The sequence below is a fragment of the Athene noctua genome, chromosome 18, assembly GCF_965140245.1.
Source record: "Athene noctua chromosome 18, bAthNoc1.hap1.1, whole genome shotgun sequence".
In the NCBI taxonomy this organism is placed as follows: domain Eukaryota; kingdom Metazoa; phylum Chordata; class Aves; order Strigiformes; family Strigidae; genus Athene; species Athene noctua.
In genome coordinates this window covers 4,576,929-4,594,844 of record NC_134054.1, presented here as the reverse complement: position 1 = coordinate 4,594,844, position 17,916 = coordinate 4,576,929, and positions in this window count along the sequence as shown.

Genomic DNA, 17,916 nt, shown 5'->3' with positions numbered 1-17,916 from the left:
TTAATTCTGGCTGTTGTGAGAAGTTGGAATGTTGAAATAACACAGGAAGAAAAGAAATCTGATTTAAAGTATTATTAGCAGGGCCTAGGCAAAGGGAAGGGTTACTGAACCGTGTTCATTTAGATTCCTGAATATATTCAGTTCTTCTCTAATGCTTCTTCTGTTATTAACTTCCAACTTCAACATTCAGAATGCTAACCAAGCTAGATGGAAGTTATTTTTTTGATTTACATGTAGCAAGTACAAAACTGTCAAACCAGATAATAGATAATTTATTGGTTTTGTCTTTAACATTTGTTACTTACTCTAAGACTGAAGAATGATGAGTCAAAGTAGTTGAATAGGGGTTTTTGAGGAAGTTTTGGGGAATTTGGGTTCTGCAATATTTGAGTGAAAGATTCAAAAACTCCTCTACCTGTACCTTTATGAATGAGACAGATTATCATGATAGAACTGATTTTCCTTGGATATGATTATGGAATGTATCTTTTTTTGCCTTGATTCACTAAGAAATGAAACAATACAAAATAAATATGTGAAAGTGTCACAGCAGTTTGGTGAGGAAAACCGAAACTGTAGGATGAGTTGGTGTCAGTCAGTAGTAAATGAGTTGGGAAGCCCCGACTTTGAAGGTAGGCTTCAGTTCCTGTCTCTCCTAAAATGGTAGTGGCAACTCCTTTTCTAACAATTTTTGCTACGTGACTTTTTCTCGCAGTAGTGGGATCTTGCAAGAGTCTGTATTGCAGAACTTCTCTTTATCTTAAATCATCCGTTGTCTGAAAAGTATGATTACTGTCCAGACAAGGCAGTTGTAAAGTGTAATTCCCTATCTGGAAAGAAAATAAACAATCTTGAGGAAGAGTCCAGCCAGCTGTTAATGCTGATGACTTACCATGACACCAGTGTGAATGGCTGAGGAGCTTCTTAGCCAGCAGGAAAGTAAAACTTAAGTTACTTTCAAAAAAAAAAAAAAAAAAAAGGAAAACAAACAAACCAACACTCTGTTAAAATAACTGTCTTAGAGCACAGGAAGCTGTCCTACTAACAACAAATTAATTGTCAGTGCTTTGTTTTCAGTAGTCTGCATTCAGACTCTCTATGTCTGGCCGAAGTATAAAATAACAATTCTTAATTAAACTAAAAGATTCTGCATGTACTGTTTTTGGTCTTTAGTGTTCACCCCGTTTGTTTTTAATTTAAAAGAAACCCCAAACATCGCACCCCCAGCCCACACCCTGACAAACCACAATCTGGTTAATTCGCTAATGTAACTTGAAAGTGAATGTGTAGCACTGTTTCTCCTTAACAGAAAATGAAGAGTGGTTAGTATAAGACAGTTAAATAATTTACTTTATTGTAATGCTAAATGTTGATCTGTATTTCACTGTAGTGGAACCTATGCATATACATCATAAAAACATAAGGTGTTGGTCTTGATTATATGTATTGCACGTACAAAAGCACAAATGGAATTATTGTAATATTTTTTTTAGTTACTTCAAAGTCAGAAGATTATATTAGGGGACTGTATTTGCCTAGACCTACTTTGTGAAACAATGCAAACATATTTCATATTTAGATGTTTGAATGTCATATTGTAACTGTTATCATTGTGTTACTTTTCAGGGTGACCACCAAGAAGAAAATCAAGCTCTTGGATAACAATACTGGGGCAGTTTTTGGTCCATTTTGATTTTGCTGTGAGGGTGTTGTGAACTGTAAAGAATTACTGTAAGTTGTAGTATGAAATTCGATGTTACTTGTTGAACAGCACATTAAACTTAATTATCTAAAGTTTTCCTGTGTTATGTTAACATTAATAAAGTGTGTGGAGTGGATTATTTCACTGTGAGAGTCTGTACGTAGTTTTCCGAGGGGCAACAAGAAACAACAAGCTAAATGCTAATAGGTATTGCTCAAGCTTATTCAGAATTTATTAACTTTTTGTAGGTTCTGTTAATGAAAACACATTTTATTTAAAACTCAAAGGGTTAAAATAGAAACAACATTCTAGTAGCAGTTGCAGCATCAAGCATGCTTCCATCCTGAATGTGTTTCTTGGAATGCTTTTTCGTGGGGAACAGGTTTAACATATCCCACATAGTGGAAGATACTTCTGCAGTTTATTGATGCATTTAAAAATGGGTAAAAACACCAGACTATATAGTGCGTTGTGTTAGTATCTGATCTCGATTACTGATTTTTTTAGAAGGCACTATGTCATTTATCTAAATATATTTTGTTACTGAATAATATGATCTCTTGCTTTGGCTTTTGATACTACAAAAGCTGATACACGATGCCTCAATTATTCTCTAACAAAAATGAACTAAGTGTGGAGTACTTTCAGTAACTGGAGTTCAACAGAATAGTGTTGGCAGTTCTGAATTTGTTTTGTCGTTACTAAGCATGAGTAATTCTGGAAAGTTTTTAACTGAAACTGTGAAATTACTATGGTTGTATTCAATATATCTTTGTGAAGGGCAGAAACTCCCAGTCTTCTGATTCTTTTTTTTTTTTTTTCTTTAACTGCACACTTTCACAAGTGTTTAGGTTTTGATCTTACAGCATTCAAGCTAGCTGGGTTTTCCCATCAACTTACATTAGAACAGACTCCCGCTATGGAGAAATTCTCCTAATTAGGTCATTACACTCAACATTCAGGTTTTTTAATGAGCTGCTTCGCCTGCTATAAGAAACTGCTGCTCTTAAATATTCTTTTGTTGCTCTTGAAGTATGAAAATTAAACATTGTGCTATTAACAATATATATTTTGCCAGATGTTACACAGATAGTTTTTGGGGTTTTTTTAATAAAGCAGAGAAAATCATTTGTTGAAGCTTTCTCAAAATGAAAATGCCACTTCCCCTGTCTTTCTGTGTTCTCTCTGCTCTGCACCTTTAAATTCTTCTTTGACTACCAGGCAGTCATTCATGCAAATGACTGGCTGATAGAAAAAGTATGTTATACTAGTTCTTAGTGAAGTGTCTTTCAGTGCCCTCAGATTTTCTGTTGTCCATGTCGTCACAGTGAAAAGGGAGGAGGACTTGCCCTTCAGTAGAATCAGTTATGTTTCCCTCGAAAGTCTACAACATCAGCAGAAGCATCTGCAACTGCAGTAATTTATTTCAGTAAGGAGCTCTGCCTTTCTGTGGCATTTGAGCACCATCTCGTCAGCCTGTTCAGCTTAGTTCTTGTGCCTTTGTAAATGCACACTTATTTAACAACTTGTGGAAGTAAACTAATACTGTAAATGCATGATGTGTTGAGGTGCACTCACTACATAAAATTACTGGTGGAATGATTATTCTGGTGTGTAGTACTTGAATATGGTATGCTTCAGCCCATGCTAATGTTTTCCCCAAAACCTCCCATTAGACTGGAACTTCATGCTAAAGAAAAGTCAAGGGAAAAGGTGACTTTAAAATTTCTTTTTGTAATGTTATAATATGCATGGATATATTTTGGCTTGTTACATCAACATCTGCCTTTGAATATCTGACTTCTCTAGAGCAGAATATTATCATTAGTATTTTCCAGTAAATATGCAGAATAGTGAATGATAATGATTCTGAAACAAGATTCTTGCTTCTGCCAAGAATATGACAAAAGCAATGGCCGTGCTTTTGTCAAAACAGCCAAGTAACTTTTTCTGTACCTATGAGTCTATAGGAAATGCTGAACTTAATGTCCAAATGTCAGAGCTAAATCTATAAAAATTGTTTACATTGTTGTTCCAACAATACTTTATAAATATACACATAGAAGAAACAAAATAGTTAGTTGGGTTTCTGACTTAAGTAATGTGAAAATGAGAATTTTCTATATGGGTTTATAGTGAAAGGCAAACAATGGCTGTAAAAACACAGATTGTTTGTTTGTTTGTCTTGTGTTTGTAATCTGTCTTTACTGTCCCAGTTGGTTTCCTTAGAACTGTGGATCTATCAAATCTCTTGAAATGTGAGTATTAAGTATGTAAACTGGGAAATTTCCATCCCAATAAGGAAAGATTCTGTGTCGGAACTTACATTTCAAACCATCAGCTAAAGAACTTAAGTTACAATGCACCAGTTTTCATATTACTATGTATTCCATTATTTTGCCTTTACAAGAAGTAATTTTTCAAAATCACAATAATTAGGATTGTGCTCTTAGTTCAATTAATTTAGTATTATGTGAAAACTTCGTATGTTTTGTTTGGGAAAGGTGGTCTGTTCTATTTTGTAATTTACTTTGGTAGTAAAAACCCTACAGAATGTGAGAAAAAAAAATTAAAATGGCTCTTGCAGTTTTCTTTGTGAAAAAGTGGTTTTGTAAATCATCACAGATGCCACTTTGGGGGGAGTGGAACTGAGGTGAGAGGCTCGAGTAGGTTGCTCTAGAAAATAATAGTATTTCAGTGCCCTATTTTCTTACCATTTAGAATGGCTGCTTAATTCTTCAGCTCTCATTCTAAATGCCTGCTGATGAGGCTTGATCATACAATCAGATGTTCAGGAGGAAGCAGAATGCTGCACCTAGACACATTATTTAATAATGCAACAGGGATGCAGGAATCTGGTTTTGTTCTGAATTCTTCAGTTTTCGTAGATCATCTTGTTCAAGGTGCTTCTCTTCTTTTTTTTTTATCTTGCGGTAAAATGGGAGTAAATTTCAAATATAACTTTTATAGGGCATGATGCTTATCTCTAAGAAAGATTTAATAGTATTAAATACTATCGTAAGTGTGACAATGCTTGTCATTACCTTTCCAAGAAGTTTTCATGTCCTGTGTCTGTTAGTGACATGTCTTTTGGGCTTCTAAATCAAGGCACCCCAAACGAGTTTCAGCACTGTGTCAAGTTAAGCACCTTCTCATGAGTCACTGCTGAAAATACCGAACAGACAATGGCAGAAGGGAAAATGCATCAAAGGAGGAATTCCAAAGGTAGGAGTAGTGGAGTTTCAGTTTGAGATGTGTAAATGAAATGTGGGTTAGAGAGGAATGGTGAACCTGAATGTTTTTTGTGGTTTGAGTGGTTACCTGTCTCAGGACAAGCCTGCTTCCTCTCTTTTCTGATGTCTCAGCTGAAGCAATTAATATTTCATCTCTTTATAATTCCAGAGAGATTCCTCACCACTGCAGGAGTCAAAGCTCTGAGTAGTGAGGATTGTGTGTTTGTGAAGCTGAGGATTCAACAGATAAATTGAACACTTCTGAGATCAGATCGAGCTGTAAAGTGTGAAAAGTCTTATATTTTTGTCACCTCACTTAGCTCACAAGCAATACTTTCTTCCGTACTTCTTGTGTAGAACTGTAAAATCGATATGTACTTAAGATGCCAAATCAGTCCACCACTCGGTGATTATAATCTTGCTTTATATGCAGTATGTGGTGTAGTTTTACCGGTAGACTGGCTAGAGTATCTAGAAAGAAAGAGAGCACGTGTGTTTTTATGTATACAAACACACTCACACTCCCCATTTTATTTTATAAAATCCTAAACTGACATGGATTGGAAGAAGCCCCTGAAGGTCATCTCATCCAACCTCTTGCTCAAACCAGAGCTGACATCAGGTTTGGATAGTTCCTTGGGGCCTTGCCTAGCTGAGTTTTGAAAATCTTCAAGTATTTTATAGAATTTTGAAGTGTTGTTTAAGAGAACATAAGATCTAGAATGTAGGATTCATCTTGCATTACTGGTTTTAATTTTTTACTGTTGCTGTAGTAGTCAAAATCCTGATTCATGTTTTTTAAGGGTGTGTGACTTGACAGTATGGGAATGCTTAAAATATATGGACACCTAAATTATACAATTACAGACAATTACTGATTTTAATAGCTTTGTCTGTGCTTAATAAAAGTGTCTGCATGTGCAGAATACTTTCTCTGGCTTCAAGAGAGGATATGGTGTGAAGTGAGATGACCACAGATACTGTGTTAAGTATTTTTACATGATTATTATTATGTATGGTGTTTGTAATCATCTTGTGTTTATGTTAGCAAAAAACTTTTGCGAATGTGCTCTGAATATGCAGTAGGTAGAGACATTGAAAAATCAGGGTATCTTGTATGGAGACACGATGCTACTTAATTTAGTTACTTGGTTCTTCGGCTTTTATCATGTTAAGTGAAAAACTGCATATATGTATCCTTTGCCAGAAAAATGGATTTTAGGTATTTTAAAGCTAACTAAAGAAGTAATTGTTTTTCAAGATAGTCTATGCTACCATTCTGAAGTTAGTGTGTTTTCCTGTTCTTTATCTCCACTGTTGGTAGTACAACATCATTGGGATATCTGTGAAATCTTCAAATGGAAGGAACCTCGCCATCTTAAGTGATGGGCTAAGTTTAGGGTCTGGAAATAAACCAGAGTGGAGAAGCTTTTCTGTAATATATGATGGCTACAATTTTCTTAAAATGCCTTTTGAAAGACCCAACTTAACCATGTGGAGCATTATCAGGACTTAACTTTGTGTCATAAATTGCCAACTAATCCAAATGTGTTTGAGCAACCAGGATCACCTGCAAGTCAGTTATTCTTGACAGGTATCTGCACCCCGCAATGTGATTTGTGTTGTTCCAGGGCAAAATAGAGGAGGGAAGAGCAATGGAGAGAACAAAGGTTGAATGGTGCTTAAACCACTGGAAAAGCTTCTGGTGCTTTAAGTCAGTTTTTCTTACTCTTCATGATTCTTTTCACATAATTCTTTTCTGTCCTATATGCTCCTTCTTGAATGGTCAACCTTATTGCAGACATTAGAAGACATTTCAGCAGAAGAATTTTATCTGTGTTTGTAAGCTCTGTTTAAACAATCGTTTCAGAACCATTCTTGAAGTGACCTATTTTTCAAATGCAAAAGTTCTGTAACACTGAGAGATGCTATCTTCAGTATCAAAAATTAAAATAAAATCCTGTTGTAGAAGGATTTTGTTGTGGTTTGAAAAATGAGTCGTAATAAACTCAACCTGGCTTTGAGTATAGTACAGAGGTGTTTATCTTGTGATTCAGCTGTTGATCTGGGGTGACTTAAACTGAATTGCTACAGAGCAGCTCTGATACTTCTTGTGCTGTTTTAAATCCCTACTCGTGGATAACAGAGTGCAGCTGATTTAATATATAGCAGTGACTTGTCTTTTCTAGAAAGGCAAATGAAAGTACAGGTTGCAGTAGATGATTCTCATAGGTGAAAATGTTTCTTGTCTTTTAAGATTCTAATTCAGTACATTAGTGTGGTCTCACAACTATGAGCTTGGACGCGATTTGAGCACAGATACCTCAACAGATTGCACTTTGGTTGTGAACTTTGGGCATTAAGACAGCTGTGGAGGTAGAAGCAAGTGTGGTTTTATGTAAGTGTAGAAAATATAACTGTTCCTGTAATTCATGTAGCTGTTGTCTGCTGATACCTAAAGTAGTCCTAAATCAGCATTTTTTTAAAAGTCTGGTCATCAAAGATTTGCAAAAGTTTATTTCAAGATTGCTGAGCTTAGTGCAAATAAACATGCAGGAATAAGGTTTTTTGTTTTTGTTTTTTTTCCTTTTTTTTAAGATAGCTTCCAAAAGCAGTAGCCAGAAGATCCCCAAAGTCTAAAAATGCTCTAGTGAATGTGCATAGTGTTCCTGTAAGCTTTGCATACCAAGACTGTATTCTCATCGCAAGGTTGTGTGTTCAGGGTAACGGGAGTACAGGGGACTCTGATGTGTGATTTCAAGGGCGGGCCAGGGCTCCCGTTTCAGCAGCGCTGCTTAGGCAGCTGCCATGTTCCCCTTCTCCTCCTGGGCATTTATTCTGGTCTCACCGTGGCCTCTCCCTCTGCTAGCACAGCACTTTGAGTCCATGTGGTAAACTGGGCACCGGAACTCATCTGGCTATAAAAATTCACCCTCAAAATGGTGGTGTCATTTTTCTTCATTCCTGTCATTTCCTTAATCTGGTTTGTTGCTTAGTCATACAGACATCTGCTGGCACAACGGGAGGTGCTGTAAGGATGGGAACTGGTGGCAAGCACAGGAAATGACACTACCGTTGCAAGCTTCCTGATGAACTGGTGGCTAAATATTTATCTATCCGTGACATGAAATACTTTTTAACCTTGTAGTCATTCATAAAAGCATTGAGGAAGAAGCTGATCCAGTTACTTAAACTATTATGTCAAATTATTTGAGGATTTTAGGCAAATAATACCTACTTTCAGTGACAAAAACCTACTGAGCATTAGAAGTAGGATATTAAGGGTTTAATTTAAAATTATGAGCTTCCAGAATGCTGTTTTTAAGAACTTTTTTCTTCATTTGCCTACTTTGCTTCATCCCTTCCTAAAAAAATTAAAAAATCTGGAATGAGGGTGGGGAGCGAAGTTTGGGAGGATACTTAACAGATGTTTTAAATTTATTTATTTTAAATGCTGACCACCTTTTGATATTAGATCTTTTTTGTTGTGTGAAATGGCAAAGGTGAGTTCCAAAATGCAGTACAGTGTTGATGCATTTAATGATGTAGTGAAACCATGAGTTCTCAGAGAGGATAAGTTTCCTATTTAAAGTACTGTATTGGGAATTGGAGGGGAAAAAAAAAGATACAGATGTGTTCCTGTTTCAGGTGTCTAGTGAATCTTTCTCCTCTCCTGCTTACCTCCATTCTGATGTTGTTTTATTCAGTGACAGCTTCTGGGTGGTGAATAGTACACTGTATGCACATGTATCATGGTACATGTTTTTCTTCCCCTTTTGTGTACTAAAATCCTGCCTCAGGAATTAACTGTAACTCTTATACTGGAAAAAATAGACTTTCAGTCTTTTCTTACAAAGGAAGAAAATTAATGGAGTGAGATTTTTTTTCAGCTGCATTTACATTTTTAGGTTTGTGTAAAGATGGACAGAATCACAGATACCTGATTTTCAGAAAAATTTGAAAATCTGTGAATGGAAAATGGCATCTATAGAAGATATAGATAATGAAAGATTGTTATTGAATTATAGGAAGCATCTTCTTTTCTGTATGTGCTATTTTGTTTAATCAAAATTGAGGAGAAATTACAATGAGAAGGTATAAATCATGTGACGTTACAGAAACATGTTTTGGCTGTACAGGGGCTATTAGAATAAGAGACTAAAAAAAAGCCTCTGAGATTGTATGTTACCAAATGCAGTACTTATAGGTATTGTCATACTAAGAAAAACTAAATTTATAATGCTGCCTTCAAAGCTTGTCCAACCTGAGAGTCGGTCAAAGTTTCCCCCTTTGAAACTGGAAAAGATGCTTTTATATTTATCAACATTTCTATTAAAAGCTAGAGGAAGTAAAGAAAAAAACCAAACCCACACCCAAAGGTCGGTCAGTCAGTCAGACAGGAAGACCATCACTGAACCCAAACTTGCAAATAAAATCATTACCGGAATGCTTTGTAACAGTGTATGACAAAGTAAATGCATTGAGTTACTTATCACAGGTCAGTTTGCATAATTGTGCTTACATCAGTAGTCAGTTTGATTCCTGCAAATGGTATCTTACTAAGTAATTCCTCTGTGCAGGGGGGGAAAAAAAAAGGCTTTATTAAGCAAAATAAAGGCAATTTGAATGAAAAGTGCTGGGGGGGGGGGGGGCAGAATACCAATAATCCCTTGAAACTGATTAGTAGAAAGTTAAAAATTCAGTTGAATTCCACAAATGAAACCACTGAGTTGCTGGCTTTGTATAGTTGAACTTTCTCAGTCACCTAGCAGCACTGACCAACCGCAAGGAAATGCAAACGGTCCGCAGTGTAGGGTTTGTGTAGCAGTTCTATTTACAGACATGCTCTAAAATTAATATTCTTATGGGGAGAAGTTCTAATTCTTAGGAATTAGAAAAGTTAACGGTGATATGTGAAAGTTGACTGATCTCCATTTTAAGTTTCTGCCCTCAGGGGAAATATGTATACTGTAGCTGCACCCTACTAATAAATATTTCAACTCTACTTCTACTCACAGTTTTTAGTTTTGTTTCTATGTTAGTATCCTGTTAGAAAATGGCTAGACTTTTTTTCACCATATTTAGGTTCTATGGTTGCTATATTAGCATCTTGTATTTTCAATAGTAAACAAAGTCAAAACTTTTGTACTCTGAAAGTTTCATGTTGCATAAACAGCTTATAAGACCAAAAACTCCCATACCTGGTGCTGTGTATATGCTATGTAGTTGATGCATGCTACTTTTTTTTTTCTCTAGTGCTGTAGTCCATCCTCAGAAAAGCTTTATTTTTATAATATTAGTACTGTGTGTATATATAGTACATGTATATGAATGCTCCTGTTCATGTTAGCTTTCCGTGACTTTTGCTGAGAAAACTTTTTTTTTCTGAGCAGTGTGTTAATTTTTCCTTGACTCATCATTGCATATTACGCAGTTATGTAGTAACAAGCAATGAAGAACTATATGTTGCTAACTACAGCTGTAAAAATGACAAGTGAAGTGATTCCCATTCTTCTTTTCAGTTTTGTCATGATCCTAACAGGCAGTTCCTGTTGGCAACAGGGCTGCTTCACAACATGCTGTGTAATAAATGTCACTCAAGAACACCGGTAAAAAACTTCAGATCCCAGTCCCAAGGGGGGTTGTTTATTTGGTGATTTGCATATAGTCTGTTGCACCATTCCTTTTCTGAGGATGAAATGCAAAGAGAGCAGCATTATCTCAAATTAACCACAGGCTAATTCAATTAGCAAAATAAATTGAGGTAGAGTAGGAGATGAGCTCTGAAGAACTTGAATCCTTAAAGGAGAGATTTATCCCTCTGTCTGTTGGACATCCAGTTACTGTCTCTGAGCACCAGTGGCTTTCTGATCACAGACTTGCTGGTTGGCTGTTCTCTAACACACCTTCTGCAGTGGTCTTTCCGACTGTTGAGACTCATCTTCATTTTTCTGCTCTTGATATTTGACTGACTGTGTGTTGGTATTCTGAATATCTACAGAAGGGAACCATTTTCCTCATGTGTTCTGTTTTTCCCTGAGGGACTGACCTTTAGAGTGGTTATTATGACCCAGGTGAAAATTTAGAAGTGACAGCTTTCTGCCTCAACATTCTTTTCTCTTTGTAGTAGATGTAAATTGGTTTTCATTGATGTTTTTTCTGTTCTCAGTGTCAAAAGGATTTTGATATTGATACTTCAGCAACTCTTTTAAAAAAACCCAACCAACCAAAAAAAAAAGGAATCTCTGACCAGTCTGTGCTGTCCTTTATGTATTGCTTAAATATGTTAAGATGACTCTGAATCTTGAAAAGACTCCTGTCTGTCCTGTCAGAAATATTTGTAGTCCTCCCTCCTTTTGGAAGTTGCTTGAACATCTCATGATTCGCCCAGGACTCAAACATAATCAGTCCAGTATAGCATTTGTTTGCATTTTTTTTCAGAATTATTTTAAAGTGCTTTTTGTTGTTGTTCAGATCATTTAGTTTTATTCTAATAACGAGTTATATAATCAGTTAAATCCGCCACATCCAGATTTCTGTAGATCTGTTTTTCTCTGGCTGCCCACAGAGAAATTGGTTTACAAGAAGGAACTGTTCAAGTGTTCTCCTCCCCAAAAGAAGTTAATAGTCTGATTTTTCTCTCTCCCTTCTATTAAATTTTTAAATGCTTTGATTTCTGTTTTGAAGGTTAGGTGTAAATGTTACATTTCACAGAAAAAGCAATTAACTATGACAACCATTCTGAATATTTTGAGGTTTATTAGGAACATAAGAAAATCAGTTGGGCCAGACCTGAGGCTTATGTACTTCAGTATCTTGTTTCAAGCAGCTCCATCTTATGTCAGTGTTACAAATGCTATTGTGGGCAAGACCAATTCTTGCTAGGTTTTGTATAACCAGAGAAATGAGGTGGTCCTTGTGTTGTAGGACTTGGAGTAGGGATGAACATTTATTATTTTAGGTTTTTCAGGCTTTGGCTATGCAATGAAAAATAATAGTGCTAATTATTTTACATGGATATGAAAAATGCTGCAACTATCATCATATTCCTTACAGGATCTTTCTTTGTGTGCTTTGAAATTAGCCAGTTTTCTATCTCATGGGAATCTTACAATCAATATGTGTTTATGGAAGGCGAGATTGTTCTCACTGTGCTTTTGCTTTGTTACATTATTTTGAAAACATTTGCCTTTTTTCTACTGAAAACAATTGCAGGTTTTTTAACCTTTGTGTAATAGTGTGTTCATACCTCATCATCTCAGTAACTCTTCTCTGAACTTAGTTCTGTAGTTACCCTTCTGGATAGAGTATTTCAGAGAACACAGACATAAAGTAAAGCATGTCTCAGTTTTTCACTTTTCTGTTGGCTGAGGGAATGACATTGATTTTAAAAACAAACAAAACAAAACTGATTTTGATAAAAGCTTCATTTCTTTCCTCCGGCAATGACAAACCTAAATTAGAATGCTCGGTCATGAAAAGAATATTTTAGAGTGCATTTTCATGCCTTGTTAGTTTGCACTTGGTATTGGTTTTAATTTGCCTTGGGTTGTTTCATTTAGCTTATTCACATTTCTATAATTTTTGTCTGGTTTTGATTAATGCAAATAATTTTATCATTTAATAATTTGCCTACCCTATCTTACACTCTCCATTCCCACTTGCCTGCTTTTTTCTGCCAAACTACAACTTCTGTTAGTGTTTTGTAGAACTTGCATCTGCCATGTATAGTGGTGTTGCTACAGTTACCTACTTCAGATGCCTGAAACATCTCTTCCAGATAAGATGGACCTTGGCAGCTTAATCTGGCACTTTTTTTTTCTCAAGGTTTAGTTTGTTTATGATACCATATCATAAAGGTATGTGATGTGGAAGTGCTAGAAGGAGACTGAAAAAGAATTAAGCTCAAAATTAAGGAAGAGTAAGAATTCTATCATGGTGAATAGGCTTGGTGTGTTCTAGTCGGGTCGTTCCTTTAAAAGAGAAGTGCCAGCCTTAGTTTTTGTGGAAGGTTACATCATTCTGTTTAAACACATACAGCTGTAGACGCATAGAAAATATTCTATACAGTCTGAGCTCTGAGAGAATTAAAAAGCCACAAAGATGCTTTCCACAGTGATGTTGCAGGACTGACCTCTTCTGACAGCAGAAATGGAAAAGTTGTCAGTTTGGTCTCGGGTATGTTTTAACAGGCACTTCTAAGAGTTTACTGAAAACAGAGTTGTTACACATCTCTTGATCAAGCAAAGAGGATGAACATAAAATGGCCAAAAGTGGCAAATTAAACGGATGAAAAATCTTACAGTAGAGTTGTGCTTAAATGGGGTCATAACTAAGAGCAGTAGCCAAAGATCAGCATAGTGTTGCAACGGGTGAGGTTCAGCTTCTCAAGACTTCATAGTGGTAGAACTCTGTTATTTAGAAGTGGGTAGCAAAACATTAAAAATGCTTTTGAATCACCAGGTCCCATTTTCTCTGAGGTGTTAAAATTTTAAACATAAAATAGCTAATTCATCTTCGTGCTTCTATTTATTTGCAAAGATCGTATGTCAGGCAAGGCTGAACTGCAAAGTAATGGGGGTTTCGCATTTCCAGTTAACGTGGAGTAATGCTGCTGTGGCTTTTAAAAATCCTTTTGTGGTGTCGGGATTTAGAGCTGCTTTATGAGTAATTATCCTCTGAGGGTGGATGGGATGCTTTCAATTTAAGGCGTGTATTTGAATTGTCGTCGCTTGCTGTTGCTTGGATCACCCCGAGGCGTCAGGGCCGCACGCTTTATCTTTCTGGCTACTAACCGTGTCCGCTCCATTCTAGTTCGGGGCGAGTCGACTACTCTCCTCCCAGAACCGCTTGAGGGTGAAGGTCTCGCCTCGCAAAACTGCTTTTACAACCCAAGAAAACGTGCTTTAACCTCGGCCGTCAGCGGGAACGCGCGGACGGCGCAGTAACTGTGAACTAACCGGAGCACACACCCCGCCCAGCGCCCGCCTCAGCTCTGCCCCGATCCGCTTTTCCTCCCAGGAGACGCTGGGGCGGCGCCGGGGCCGCGCTCCCGGCACCGCCCACGGCCTCGCCGTGTTTACAAACACGCGTCAGCGGCCTCCGGAGCTCCGCTCCGCCCGCCCGCCCGGCGGGCACGGCCGGCGCTGGGCCGCGGGCGCCGCCGCCATGAGGCGCTGGGGCGCGGGGCACGCTGGGAGGAGCGCGGGAAGCGCGCGGCGGCCCTCGCCTGGCCCCGCCGCGCCTCCACCGCCGGGACGCGCGGAGCCGGCGGGCGGCGGGGTCCGCCTGGGGCAGCGCCGGTCTCTCTCACCGCGGGCAACGGTACCCCAGAACGCGGCTGGTCGGGGCTAAACAGGTGTTTCCGCCCTCCTCCCTATTCCCCCTCCAGAAGAAGCGCGTTCAGCTGGATGTCTTGGTCATTTTTAAGAGTGTTACGCTTCCCAGTCCTTATTACTCAAGGAGATCCGGAAGATCCGTAAAAGGAAAAAAAGCCTGTAAAAATGGCTTTAGAGGTATAACTCCTTACTTTGTCCTATTAATTTTAAAGTCACCTCAGGAATTCGTTGAGGGAGCTTACACCATCCCGATCACTCACTATTTTTAATATTTTGCAGTAATTACGTGATGCTTTTATAACGCTTTCCCCTCGACCAAAATGTGTTTGTGAGAAAATTATTAAGTCGCAGCACGAGCCCTACTAAGTTTTCCACACATCGTTAAATTTAGGCATGTAAAGAGCTCTGGTATGGTTATTGGGATTACTTAAAAATGTGGTCGCATATGGCAGGGGTTTTGAGGGGGTGTGTTGGAGGAAGTTGTTACTGCTTACAAGGGGCTGCTCACCTAGAAAAATAAATGTGTGCTTGTCAGGTGCAGGGATATCAATATGTGAAATCTTCATTCGGTTCTGCAGGTTTTGGTATTTGAAGTGCTTATCTTGTTAAATCGCATATGAATGTTACCAAGAAGTGGTTTTGCAAATGAACCTTGTAGAGTTTTGTTTAACAAAAATCAAATCTCACTCAGAGCTTGTGAGGCTGTAATAAAAAGATTATGGATAGCTCCTAATGGCTTTTAAAAGCTGTTTAATGCTGGTTGTGTCAAAGTAAGCAATTAGGGTCACTTAATCTACTTGATTATTCATTACATTCCTCTAGTAGTATTCCATGCTTTCAGATCTGTGGAAATGTGCATCTTTGAGAAGGCTGCTTCACCACTTCATAGCCCTCAGTCCAGAGCACGTATCTGATAAGAAAACTGAAGAAAGAAAACTTGATTATATGACAGTTTACTAGCCCCAAGCACAAGCAGACCGTAAATGAACACCGTTGTGTTGCTATAGCATGAGCTTCCAGAAAAAAGTAACACATCTAAAAATATGTAGTCATTTAAGGGAAGTTTGGTCAAATAAAATAGTATTAATGGATTAGACCTTACATAGAATTTATACATTTCTATTAAACTCGTCAGATTGTTTTAAGGCTAGATGATGCAGGTAAGGTCTGTTGATTCTTGATTTCTGTGATGCAAACAGGTTTTGATGTGGTCTGGATAACACTGGGCCACTTAGCTCAAAGGGTCAGAAGTGGAGGAGTGCAACGAGTGCTTTGAGATCTTGTTTAGCATCAGTGACAATTGCAGCAACTTGGTGCCTCAAATGAAATTTTGGTCAGTAACTTGGAGCCCTAGTTCTGTCCTGAACAGTTAAGGTGGTTGCAGAGTAGACAGAGAAGAAGAATGTCTTGCTTACACTCAACTGGCAGGGAAAAAATGTGTGGAATAGTATGTGTCTGCTATGCAGCTCCAACATCAGGACCAGGTTATGTTCACGGAGTGGGTTTCTGGGATTCCCAGAACAGCGCTGGGTAGTTAAGTGTAAGCATGAGTCGTTCAACTACATCTAGCTGCTGTTTCCTGCTTTATACAAGAGACCAGAGCTGCCAGTGGGCAGGTTGGAATGACCTGTAACTGTGCGATTTTGTTTAGTCACAAAGTGACTAAATCTGCATCAGTTTAGAAAAACATGGGCAGAAAAATCTCAGCTGTCCTCTTAAAATGAATATAGCTTCTGACAATGGAATTTGCTGTTTGCTCTACAGTGTTGGTAATACAAAAGTAAACAGACTTTCTGCTGGTGTTTAGTCACTTTTTACAGAGTAGCATACTGATGATCGGATGCTTGAAAAGTAATTTCAGTGTATATTACAAAACTGTTCAGCATTCTTTGTCAATAGCTGTGTTTTCTATACTACTGCATTATGAAGAGAACAGGAACGTGTATCAGCTTTGTGAATTTAGTACTGGATGTTATTAATAAATGAATACAAATTAACAAAGTTGTGATACACGTAATGGAAAATGTTAAAAGTACCATTAATGTCTTTAACTTTTGCCAACTGAGCAACCATAAGAGTGGTGCTGCTGGCCTGATGGGAATTCACCTGGCTGCTCTCCCAATCTGCCTGTTTTCTCGCTCTCTGTGGGTGTGGGGGTGTGTTAGGCGATGGAAAACCATTGGTAATTTTCAGCCGGCATACCCCTCAGGATCCCTAACCGATTGTTAGCAAAGCAGGCACAACATTTCTATAGTTGCAGCAGAGCCAAGGGATAAAAAAAAGCTGAGAATCAGGGAGTCATAACTGGCTTTCTGATGCTCCACATTTTCTGTGCCAAACATATGTTGGTATAGAAGAAAGTCTGATTCTAAATACCAAAGTGTGGGCAAGATTTAACTAAAGTTTTCTGTAAAAGAAACCAAAGCTCTAAACTGTTGCTATATTTTACTGCATCTGATGTGCGTATGCGCTCGCATAAATGGTCTTAACCAGTATGGAATGGTGGTGTAGCTGATTATAACAAGTGCTGATACAATCCCAAGGGTAAAACTAAGGTTTGCTGTAACTCTGCAGGTAGCAGGCACTGTGTTCTGTTCCTAAGCATACATAGCATACAGTTAAAGATCTGTTGACTCAAATTTACAAAAGCAGAAGTTTGAATTTAAAATTTACTACTTGATGTTTGTTAGCAAGTTGTTTGGTTTTGGCCTGATCATAAAAATGTTTCTAAAGATTCTTTTCAATTCCTGCAGAGAATGTGTGTACCACCAAAGAAAGTATTTAACTGTCTTCTGAATTAATAAAGACAGTGAATTGAAAAGAACAGTACTGAAAAGAGTCCAAATAAACAACAAAACCCCTCTCTAAAGAAAAAGTGCTTGAAAATACATCAAGGCTATCTGGGCTGTTACAATGAAGTGTTTGCAGTGTTTTTTGTACATAGACATAAGTTTTAGCCTCATCTTCATAGGTTATAACCTAAAGTGTTTCTTAATTGCTTACTTCTCCATTCTGACAGTGCCTGGTCCTTCTAAGGATATATACGCAAGTATTTCTAGAAGATTTTGATCAGGTAAAACATTCTCATTGTAGATGCTGCATTTGCCAAACTGAGTACAAATAATGTTGTCTTTTTGGTAGCCTGTAATATTTTGAAGTCAACACCACTAACATGGGTGCTTGATCAGTGTTTCCCAGGCTGTTCCTGGGCCATTTTCTCCCCTGTGCTGTGACCCCCAGGAACAGGGACAGGCTGCTGCAGCAACTGGGTGTTTGGTCGGGTCAGAGTGCTTGGCTGCTTTTTTGTGCCCTAGTGCCTATGAGGAAACTAGGACTAAGCCAAGCAAGGTGTGTGCACAGATACACAGACTGATTTACCTGGAAGTTTTAAATTTAAAGCTTTGCACTTGATTTACGTGGATGTTACAGAGCTCCAAGATGGGGAGTTAGCTCTACTTTTAACCTAGAAGGCAAGCAACTGTGTATGATGTATCAAACCTTTTTTTTTTTTTTTTTTTTTTCCCCTTTCCCTGGGGTCTTTTGGGGCTAAATTTGAGGAGTCACAAACTCCTTTCCCGGTGGTAGCCCCCCGCCAGCCGTGTTTGGGTTCCTGTATTTATTCTACCCTTGAGCAGTGCCCCTC